Source organism: Sitophilus oryzae, unplaced genomic scaffold (genome assembly GCF_002938485.1).
Source record: "Sitophilus oryzae breed Bouriz unplaced genomic scaffold, Soryzae_2.0 scaffold_829_pilon_pilon, whole genome shotgun sequence".
Lineage (NCBI taxonomy): Eukaryota > Metazoa > Arthropoda > Insecta > Coleoptera > Curculionidae > Sitophilus > Sitophilus oryzae.
The window spans coordinates 156,548-169,034 of NW_022147449.1; the positions used below are offsets into that span (position 1 = coordinate 156,548).

The 12,487-nt window shown below is 33.4% G+C and overlaps 1 protein-coding gene and 1 non-coding gene across 4 annotated transcripts in view; one reads left to right on the forward strand and one right to left on the reverse strand.

Moving 5' to 3' along the window:
* Positions 1–12,487, forward strand: part of LOC115889681 (tyrosine-protein kinase-like otk) — a 205,535-nt gene that overhangs the window by 62,623 nt on the left and 130,425 nt on the right. The gene's annotated exons all lie outside the window — the stretch shown is intronic.
* Trnah-gug lies at positions 10,346–10,417 on the reverse strand. The gene has a single exon. It is a non-coding gene; the product is annotated as a tRNA-His (tRNA).

Genomic DNA, 12,487 nt, shown 5'->3' on the forward strand with positions numbered 1-12,487 from the left:
AATTTGATAAAAAATTTTGGAGTAAAAATTTCAAACCCGAAATCTGATATTCTATCACCTTGTATTTTAATTAAAATAATACTGACTGAATCGAGTTTTAAAGTCTTATTATCAAATCTACGAATTGGAAATCTCTTTGATTCGTCAAAACAACAGCAATCGTTTTTAATCTGTATAATGGCTAATAATAATAGAGGGGGTGGCGTAGGTGCCAGATTGTCTGGGCCACAGATCGGATTTATCGGAGACATAAACAAGCTGCAGGCGGGCAAATTGAAATTTACTACTGCCCGACGTTATTGTCACTAACAGCGCGCCGGCACGATACTTATTCGAATTATCGCCGTTGAAAAACAAAAGCGCGACGATTTATCGCATCAAAAACAGTGCCAGACTAATGCTAAAACAATTTTAAATATTAACTTATCATTAGAGTAGAGGCTTTTAATAATCATATTTATCATAAATGTTATGATATGAAAATTCAGACAAATGAGAAGAATATTGTTGAGGGTATATAAAAAGTTTGTGACGTTGAATATGTTTATTAAGGCTGTGTTCCATTGTAAAACTGGGTTAGCTAGGTCGATAAAGAATGGTAAGGATTAGTGATGGGAAAAACCGATTAATTTCAATAATCGAGTACTCGAGTTTCAAGCCACTTCGCTCGTCGCTTGTACTCGTAACTAATGATGGGATAACTCGAGCGAATTTTCGCTCGAGTACTCGATTATTGAAATAACCGACATCGCTAGATTATGAACGAGCGATGCAAGTGACGAGTTACGAGCGACGAACGCAAGCGATCCTAGAATGAAATAAATTGAAATACAATTTTAATGTGACATACTCGCATACTGTTTTTACCGAACGAATTTTCTACATGCATTGCAGATAGCAAATTTATACGACGTTATCCGTTGCGTATCTGAGTGAAAAAATTTTACGACCTACATCGATAATGCTTTGAAATAAACTATAAATCAAGCGATTAAGCGAATCGCTCGTCGCCTGCTACTTGCCATTCATCACCGAAAGAATATGTGCTCTGCGCATGCAACTTACTGCTTGGCGTCACGAGTACAACAAGCGACGGGCGAAAACCCGTATGTTTAAATACGAGCGATATTTTGCTCGAGCGATCGCTCGATTATTGAAATCGCTTGAAACTCGAGTACTCCATTATTGAAATTAATCGGTTTTTCCTATCACTATTCGTAACGTCAACAAGTAGCGGCAGTAGCAAGCGACGAGTAATTCGCTTGATTTAGTTTATTTTAAAGCATTTTGGATGTAGGTCGTAAAATTTTGTCACTCAAATACGCAACGGATAAATCGTCGTATAAATTTGTTACCTGCAATGTATGTAAAAAATTCGCTCGGCTTTTTATCGAGTACGTCAGTTAAAATCGAATTTCAATTTATTTCATTCTAGGATCGCATGCGTTCGTCGCTCGTAACTCGTCACTTGCATCGCTCGTTCATAATCGAGCGATGTCGGATATTTCAATAATCGGGTACTCGAGCGAATTTTCGCTCGAGTTGTCCCATCACTTGTAAGGATCGGTTCCTGAAAAACATCGATAAAATAGGAAGTTTCTTAAAATAGTAGAAATTTCAAATATTGACTTTCTTAAATTTTAATATTCTAATGATAGAACTTTTTGATTTGTAAATGAGCTGTTAACCAGACAGTTCAGAAAATTTGTTTTTTCAAGGAAAAAGAAATAGAATATCATATTCTTATCAGGTAAAAATTGGTTAATTGGTGACAAATTTGGTTAATTTGATGACAAATATTTTTCATGAATCGTTCCGTAATAATAAAAAAATCAGGCAGACATATTTATAAACAGAACAAAAAACCATTACCAAGGTAAGACATGGAATACAGCCTGAGATTGTTCTATTTCTAACCTTAGCATAGACAGGGGCACAGGCATAGCAAAGCCTTTATCCAAGGACCTAATTCTGAAACCACAAAGAAATTGCTAATACTTAGCAGGAATAAAATACAGATTACAATTTCATCTTGACAGGATATATGGTTGTCAACTCCTACCTGAACAAATTCAACCTGTACCAAGGAAGTCTTTGCTGCAGACTCTGCTATAAAGATCTTGAATCTTGACACAGTAGAGCTTATAATATATGTCATTGCGAGGCTCTGGATAAGGCTCGAACCGGAGGAACTATGCTCCTATCCTATCAAGGATCTTCAGCAGTCCACCAGTTGGTGCAGACATAGAAAGACAAACGCAATAGGTCTTACAGGTCTCAGTGTTTTCGGCACAAGACACTTCTTTAATATTGAGAAGAAAAGGCTCTCTTTCTAACCTTGGTTTTGGTTTTATGTTCCCTTTCTATGAGATACCTGAAATTTTTATTATTACGGAACACAGTTCCTAAAAAATATCTATCATTATTCTCACCTTCGAATAAAAAGATTGAGGAAGGAGTTAATGCTATCCATGTGTTCAGGCATGAGAGACGGAATCGACATCATGGGGCTTCATGATGTCGTTTACTTTACAATTGATTTTGTTCAGGGATAGTGAATATAGAAGGATATTGTATCAGAACTTAAATTAACAGTCATATTTTGGATTGTAAAAAATTAAACTTGGGATAAAAATAAAGGAATACCTTTTCGAGATAACTTCCTTTTAAACCGCAAAAGAAAGTGATATTTCTTGTTAAAAACATACGACACGAGGTACGCTTAATTTCCAAACTAAAATTGTCAAGTTATCCTGCACGAAAATTGAAACTTTTTAGGCAAATTAATAAACGAACAAGCCGGATTTATCTTCGAAACCAAATTTAATAAAGCTTAAAAACTTTGCCGGTTCTGCATCTGTATTTTCCGCTTATTTTCTCGAAAATTGCGAGATATCGAAGTTTCAATAAACAACACACACAGAAGCGGGGAAAACCCTGCTCGACACAATAACATTTTCCGTTGGAAAACAAGGGAAAACTCTCGGGCGAAAACCTAATGTTGGCGGAAAGTTTATGGTGATTGGATCCGGTTGGAAAAGTGCTAATACTAATGCGATCGAGGACAGTTATCTAAATTGAGTTTCGGTGCCGAACAGATGTAGCTTTTCTTTCTTGTTGGGCAGTGGCGCTTCATCTGTAATTGCATAGGGACATATGGAAAAGGAGAACTTTTGTCGTGCTCTAATAAAAATATACTCGAAGATTTTTAACGAATTTAAATATCTTGATTTTGTAGGTACAGTGTCTTTAAGTTTGAAATGAAACAACGTTTCGATTACATGTATGACTAAAATAAAATTCCGTGCATGATTTCTACAGCTCTCTTTCTTCAGTTTTACAGTTCTCTTTCTTCGCCGTGTCCAATTTCCATCTTTTCCTATTATAAAGCTCACTTCATCTAAGTTCCTCCTTAAGAAATCAATTTCAGTTATATAAGTTTATTAATATTAGCTTTTGTAACATCTTATATTTTTGAACCTTAGGGGTTACATTTTGTACTATTTTGTTACTATAAATATGCTTTTTATATATGAAATGAACATAATAAACAAAATATTATTTATTAATATGCTTTTTTATAGCTCTTTTAGTTTGTTTATTCCAGAGGCGATAGTTTACTCTTCTGGTTACTGTTCTACCTTTAACTTATTAAATATTATTCCAAGGTGTTTATTACCTTTCACTTCTTATTGTACCTGTGTCCAATAAAAAAAACTGTACTCTCAAATCAAACCAACTCAAAGCGGAACTAAAGAACTTGGAAGACTCCATTTGTAACCTGGAATGGGAATTCTGCAATGTTCTAATACGCTCGAAGAAGTTTCTCAGGACTTACAACCGAGAAAAATCAAAGATTTTCCATCAATTAAGTAAGAACACTAGGATTGTCACGGGGTTTTTAACAGGACACTGTCTCCTCAATGAACACCTCACTAGATTGAAGCTAAGAAACAACGGCGAATGCAGATTCTGTGTAGAAAATGGGGAAACACCAGAATACCTCATCAAATCATAAACTTTGGTAGGCGCGGTGGGGGAACTTTGGGCGCGGTGGGGTAAAAATGGGACATTTTACATATCTTTTTATTTTTTTCCCATTAAAAAAACCTTAAAGTAAATAAAAAAATACCTAAAGTGGGTAAAATTTCACGGGAAATTACATTATATTCACCAAATGTCATAAAAACAAGTATTTCTTTAATAAAAAAAATAAATCTCTGTCTCATTTTTTTCCTGTCGTTGGGGCAAAAATAAGACATGCTTGGAAAAAAATGAGACAGGGTGTAAAACGAAGGTTTCCATCATATTATTCGATCTGGGGAAAGACTGATACAGGTAAGTATAAAAATAAGACACACAACATTTTGTGAATTATTAATTTGTACTGTTTTAATTTCAAAAAATGGGAAAAATCTCATAATACTGTTTAACAAAACAAGTCAAAGTAAACTAATAAGTAAATTCTACTTAAAAAATAGAACGTAGGGTAAGTATAATAAAACATTTAGCTAATTAACAGAAAACTTTTGAAAGTCTATCGGAAAAGCAAGCTTTTGGGACATTCTAGCGGTTCCTCCTTGGCAACTAGGGGAGGGTAATTTCATTACAATATCGTCTTTGTCCACATTATAATTTTCAGGCACGGTGGGAAATACAAATTTGTTCACTTGTCGACGCATATACGATACGCAGTACTCACTTCCCTTGATATTTTCTACTAACGCAACGTAATGTACCAGTTTCTTTTTTGTAGCAAACTTTATTAAAACATAGTCTCCGGAATGTATCTCATTTGAGCAGGTGTCAAATTCGTTATCTGAATTGGATTCAACTAGATCAGCTAACGTCATATCATCCACATCACTTTCGTCTTGAAGAATAATGCCTTCGGCTTCACTTTCTGAGGAAGAACTTGGAACTCGATCTATTTTTTGAATATTTTTCTTTTGTACCTTTTTTGTTTGAACTCTACCTTTTTGAATGACTTCTTTTTGTTTAATGCTTTCTAAATATTCAGCACTCGTAAGAACCGCAGAGTTTGAATTAATCTTACGTCTTGTCTTAGTCTCAGGATTTGTTTTATTGATTTTGGCAAGCAAAATTTCTTCGAACGTGGTGGACGATGAAGCTGTGCCCGCGATTGAAATATTTGATGTGGATGCCAAATTAATTTCATTTATTATCTGGTTTTCCTCGGGTTCTGTTATCTTTTCTTCTCCCTCTCTGTGTTTATCTTCTCTATTAGGTTCTTCAACTGTTTCAATTTCAGCCTCTTCGGCATTTAAATTATACATACTACTATTTAGTACAGTATCTCGTTGTGCACATTCGTTATATCTTTTTAGCTTCACTTCATTAAGTCTTTCTTTTGGGTATTTTTCCTTAGAACAGGGATACAGACCAGTAGTTTCAAACGATCGTTTTATGACATCTCGTGAAATTCCCTCATTCCATAGTTCACAGATCATATTTGCAAACTCACATTTGGTGAGCTTCCTTTGGTTTAATCTTTGCCACTCTATAAGTTTTTGATTCCATTTTAATTTTAAAGGTCCAAAACAGCATTTGTCTAATGGTTGCAAAAGGTCAGTCGCATGTGGTGGTAGTTTAAATAAGGTAATGTTATTCTGGATGGCAAGCTCTATGGTCCCTGTAGCCAAGTGAGAAACATGCCCGTCCATTATAACAAGAAGGGGTCTTTGCTGGACCATCTTGCAGAACTTTTGAAACCAAGAATTAAAAACCGCTGTTGTCATCCATCCCTTGTCGGATACAGCATAGCATGTATTTTCAATGTCTTGCGTTCCTTTCCAAGTGCTCCATAAATGTTGTCCTTGATATATTATTAAGGGCGGCAAGAGATCTCCGTTTGCCGAAATGCAGGCCATTGTTGTAACATTTTCTTTTCCGGAACCTTCGATACTCCGATGAACCCTTTGTCCTATCCAAAACAAGTGGATTAGATTAAAAAATAGTTTAAGTATTACAATCCTAACTTACCTATCGCTAGACACCCTTTACTCTACCGGGATCTAAATTAAAACTAGTTTCGTCTAGATTAAATATATGTGAGGGTTTATCTTGTAATCCCAGTTTCTTAATTGTTTCCCCAAGTTTATCATAAAAGGAATAGATGATAAAGGGGTCACTGGTTGCAGTTCTTCGGCACTTTTCCAACTGTTCCATCTTTTTTTGACTTAGTCCATTCCTTTTGCAGAACGTCCGAAACCAGTCATCTCCGGGTTTTCCATTATTAAAAACGGTTTTTAAATTATTTTCATTGACGTAAGTTTGAACAACACGTTTAATTTCTTCTTTGGATACAGCAAATCCCCATTTAGCCATCACGGTGATCTTTTGGGTTAGATCAGCTTCTTGATCCACTGATAAGGCTTGCTTTCTACCTTGTTTCGACTTATTTTTGTTGTTAAGCGACCTACTAAGCTTGGACTTGTCGATTCTAAATTGTCGTGCTGCCTCTCTTACCCCAAGCTTCCCTTGTTTAACAAGATTTATGGCTTCTTCTAAGTCTTTTGCTGTATATTTTTTTAATTTAGGAACGTATGTTCTAGGCATTTTGAAAACAATTCCAGTTATCCTAGAATAATAATAAGTTACTAGTAGAAAACGCAAATTTTACCTGTCTCATTTTTACTCCAACAGGTGTCTCACATTTACCCCCACACAAGTCTCAATTTTACCCCAGAATAATTTTACGAGCGCTCGGGTCAGGTATCAAAGAAAGACTGTTGCACATGGTTCCAACGCATCACAAGACAAACACAACAATATTCCGACTTTAAACGAGTCGCTCCGACAATTTAGGCTGCCGTGGCGGGAAAAGTTAGCGCCTTTTATTTGAAAGTTTTATGAGTGTTTTTTGTGATTCCTTCAAATACATCATGTTTGATATTTTCTGTGCCATAATTGTTTAAATTTAATATAGGCATGCTCAACTTAAAAGAAGACTTAACGTTTTTACTTAATCAGAGTTTAGAAAAAGATGTTTAATAATAGAAAAAACTCACTGTCTCATTTTTACCTCAAATTTTTACTGTCTCATTTTTGCACCGCCGCGCCTACGATTTTGATATCGGAGACGGATAACGCTATATAACTGCTACCCTCTGTAAAACCGTCTCAGATACTGGCTTTCGTCAAAGCTCTGGGACGGTATGATGAAGTTATAACTGAAGAAAAAGGGACCGGACACAATAGATCTGTAAGCGGTAATTACCCCCCCCCTCTCCCACTCATTCTACAAATCTACATTCTACAGACCTGCGGCCTCGTATTCTTCTTGGAATTTTCTGATCATGCAATTAAGATCTTCTTCGTCTTCAGAAATAATTGTCTGGTCATCCGCGAACCTAAAACTACCGAGCTTTATATACTAGAGCAAGGCATTCACCTGTTACGGTGTTATGCGTAGTCAAGTAAGATATTAACCATTGAGGGCGCCAGTCTTGGTACTTTTTGTAAGTAGTTACCATATTGTAGACATTTCTTTATAACTATGGATAACGAGTTGGAGCATGTATGGTCTGTATTACCTGGTCTCATTGTTTCACCTCTTTGCGTATATCTTTTTATGCTCGTTATGTAATACATTTAAAATTCGATTTGTCTCTCCAATATACGACTCGTCGCATTCAAAGGGTACCTGGTAGATACACACTTTTTCTCGTGTTTTGTTGTAAGCAATATAGTAATAATGTTTTAAGATGCTTTTTTGTAGTAGTTATAGACCTAAAAACCGTTTCACAATTAAAATATTGTTTTTCTTAAGTCTCTACAAGACTTTTCAAAAAAAAATCTTGCCAATAACACAATCGAAGAGATAATTGTCGTTGAAAGCGCCTTCCGTCTTGTACTTCAAAACGATTGAGGATCTTAAGCCCTGTCTACATACAAATAATTAAATTATTTTCGAAATCCTAAATGTCAAACTGTATTACAGTTATATGTTGCTAAAGTCGCCGTCTATTAATACAAATGAAATATCTTATATTATGTTACGCTTATTTTTTAAGGTGTCATAAATATACATATGCAAATACATATTATTTATTTATGTTATTGTCTAAAACTGAATGAATGTAATTTAGCGAAAAACAGAACAATACGCTTAGTTATTCATTCTGTTACCGCCTAATTTTAAAATTAGCACCATTAAATGAATGAACAAAATATCTGAAAAAAAAACTTTACCAAACTTCTGACCTACCGTAGTTTATTTTTATAGATAAAATGAATAAGACTTTAGAGTAAATTATTTAATGTGTGGTTTGAATAATGTAACGCATATATTCTAAGTAGGTTTAATTTTTTAATTAACTTAGAAAATGACAATCACAAATTATTTTCATATACCAAAATATGCACAATACAATCATATATTTAATAGATTTAATAGGTTAGTCTGTGATTTAATACATTTAGAAATATAGACGTATTCATTTGAGTCTATGCTAAAAATTGTAGAACGTGAATTGGAACTACAAGATGTATTTTTTTTCAACACTGTTAATAGAATTAAGTAGGTATAAGAATATTTCATGCGATTAAAGCCCTATGCATTTGGAGTGTTCTTAGGGAGGGGTTGTGATCCTGCCATAACCGTTAAAAGCACAAGCGGCCCAAGGAACGAATGACTCATAGGCCTGGCTAAATACACCCATTTATTACAGGCATTCGTAATGCTGATGTAGGGTGTATGTCGATACGTATTCTTATCGAAAATTTAAGGATTCGCTGAAGATTATAATTCGAGAATTAGGGGTTCGTTATATTTTATTCTTCTGTATGTATAGCAAAAAAGACGCATTCTTGTCAATCACAATACAATACAAGGGATGCTTTTGAGTGTTCGTCCTAAAATTTGGAACACAAACATTTCTTTTAGGGACAGTACTAATCTTAACTATCATCTAATCTAATGATTGAATGCGCTAGTTGATGTTTACATCAAACGAAACTCAACAATTATTTTTTATTGTTAAACAGTAAAAATCAGCTCAGCTCTGAGGTAAAACAGAAAGCAATATTGGTTCCGTCAAATCGCTGTAGGTATAAAGAAAATTCGTGGTCAAAAAAGAATAGGAATATTAATTAAATAATAAAGAGTAATAAAGAGTAATAAAAAAGATAATTAAAATAATATTTTCAATTCATTTCCACGGATTTTCACACAAACGAAAGATATATTGAATTAGTGACTTTTAACTTCTAACTAGAGGTGAGCAAAAAATCGCAAACTGCGATTCAATTGCAGCGATTTCAAATTCGCAAACTGCGGAAACAGAGATTGCGATTTCTTCTATTTGCGAGGTTCAATTTAGGCAACCAGTATTACTATAGAGATTGTGATTTTGTAATCTGGGACCGTGATTTCCATCTGCGAGTTTGAATTTTTAGGAGTTGCGATTTGCGATATTGTTGCGAACTTAATTTTATGGTATATTGAAGCACTTTATAGTAAACTGCTATTGAATTTTCTCTCTGATATTATTTATTTATAGAGAAGATATTGTGAGAAGATATTGGTGTTTTTTGTTTTATTTATTTTTTATTTTTTCTGATAAAAAAACGAGATTTGGTATGTTAGAATATGGCATAAAATAGGATTGATTGACGTATTCAATTGTTTTTTGCCACTTCCTGTTTCACCGGAAATGACTACAACTTTTGATTTTTAAATGGCACTTTCGGTATTTTTTTACTTTATTTGATAGAAAATGACACTCTGCATAGAATAGCATATCATATGGCAACTTTTGACAATTTCGCTTAAAAAATCGTATTTGAAATTTCAATGTATGTAGAATGTCACTATGTTAAAAAACACTAATTTTTTATCGAGATATCCTGGAAAACTAGATTTGATCATCTATTGTTTTTCGCGTCTTGTCCTGGCTAGTTTAGTTATAAGATGCCCAAATCGTATTTTTAATCAAATCTCAATTTTTTCAAATGAAACGAGTGTGGCTCATTGGCATATTTAGAAAAGCATTTTTTTACGAATAATTTGATTTGGTAAGTATTAAAATCTCAATCACAGCAGTTAGGTAAAATCACAATCATGCAGTTTCAATTGCAATTGGAGAATCGTAGTTTTGCTCATCTCTACTTTTAACACTTATTGACATTGAACTGATTTTTTCATGATTTGTTAATTAAATCCTGAAAAAAAGTTCTTACAAAAATAAAATATGAAAATGGTACATTTGCGACACAATTAACATATACTTCAATTGAAAAATATGTCAAAAAATAGGGGAAGTTTACAAAAAATAATGTAAATAAAAAAAAATTAAGCCTCCACCGTGACAGTGTTTGACACTGCCGTGACCAGGATTCGAACCTGGGTTACTACGGCCACAACGTAGGGTCCTAACCACTAGACGATCACGGCTATTGAAGCTTATAATAGATAAAAATCGACAGGTATTTATGTAGAAATATTGCTCTACTTTCGATATAAAAAGCGTGAACCGCAGGCAGTACAAAAACTGTTAAGTCATCAATCAAAATATTAGATTTGTACGATAAATCGAGTTTGTTGGACGTGAAAATATTGGAAGCATCAAAGATATCGTATTGAATGAAAATATACATAAAACTACTATGTACGTATTTTTGGAATCAAAATAAGTCTATTGCACACAATTTACCTCTATACAAAAGTGTTTTGTTTGTTTGTTAGAGGGCATAAATCAAAACTAAACTCGAATGTTAGTTAATTTAAATTTTGTGAAGCTTACTGTCAAATATAATTTGTGATACTAACATAAAATACCATATTTTCGCCTACTAGATTATTAGCGCATACTTGATTTAATGCACCTATACTTCCATTTTTTAAAAAATGTATTCTCCGCTTTTCTTGACCTACCTTCATTTGAAAAACGCCTCGAAACTATACTCGTGAAATTGCGGAGAACGGCGTGGAGCGATTTTTATTGGCGACTTTCGGTTGTTTCCTGTTGTCTCGTTCAATTTCGTTTTGTCTCGAGCTAATTCCACGACGTGTCGGTATCTATACCCGAGACAAAGGACTTTTTTTCATAAATCTCAGCGAAATAAGTAATCTTAGGCGTTTCTAAATTATCTGTTGTTACGATGATATTTCGTTAATTACATTTCGTATAACTTTTTCCCTATAACTTTTTTATTTTTTCAGATATAGAAAACGAGATTTTGTATGTTAGTAAATATGACATAAATCAGAATTTATTGACGTATTCAATTGTTTTTAGTCCCTCCCTGTTTCACCGGGATTAAAGATTAAAAATCAAAAGTTGTAGTTTTGATTTTTAATGGTACCTCGGTGTTTTTTCGATAGAAAATGACACTCTGAATAGAGTGACATATTATAGGTATGTCAACTTTTGACATTTTTGCTTAAAACAAAATAGTATTTTAAATTTCTAGTAATCTAGAGTGCGATGGCTGTGTTATAAACACTAATTTTTAATCAAGGAGCTTTGGAAGAAATATGATTTGATCGTCCAATGTTTTTCGTGTGTTATCCTGGCCGGTTAAAAGAAAATTGTATTTTTAATCGTATCTCATTTTTTTTCAAATGGAACAAGTGTGGCTCATTAGCATATTTGGAAAAAAATATTTTTTTACGAATAATTTGGTATTTCGATTGAAATTGTCGTTATGAACCGCTTGTTACAATTTCAAATAATTCACATGTGAAAATATCAAAAGTTGACATATGATATGTTATTCTATTCAGAGACCCATTTTCTAACGAATGAAGTAAAAAATACCGAGGGTACCAATTATTAGTGTACCTTCGTGTGATTTAAAAATCAAAAGCTGTAGTTAATCCCGGTGAAACAGGAAGGGACCAAAAACAATTGAATACGTCAATAAATTCTAATTTATGTCATATACTAACATACAAAATCTCGTTTTTTATATATGAAAAAATAAAAAAGTTATAGGGATGAGCCACTTTTGAGACGCACCCGGTATATTCTACAAAATTAATATTTGAACACGCTTTTAATAATTTGTATAGTAGATATTTAAGAACAAAACTTTTTACTTAATCTGTAGGAATATAATTACATTTTTTTTTATTATTTAATTTTATTATACTGAATTAGTAAATATAATTGTAAATTTTATGTTTGTTTACGGCCTTAATTGATTAATATAACAGTAGTATTGCTTGATTAGTAATACTGGCAACATCATCAATATGTATATATCGAGCTGATTGGGAAAATTATTGATTGGCCCGTGATGAAGTCTCGTCCAAGGACATTTTTAAAAGCAATGTTCTCTTATTGTTTTAAGAGAAAACTCTTTCTGTAAACGATACTTTTGTTAGCACACTGCAGGTTTGATATAAATTCATTCAAAAATAAGAATAATTAGACAATTTTTAAATAGTCTAACACCGTAATTATCAGCCAATAAGAGGCAAACCTCCAGAACAGTTGTCACTATTAGCTTGCAGTTTTAC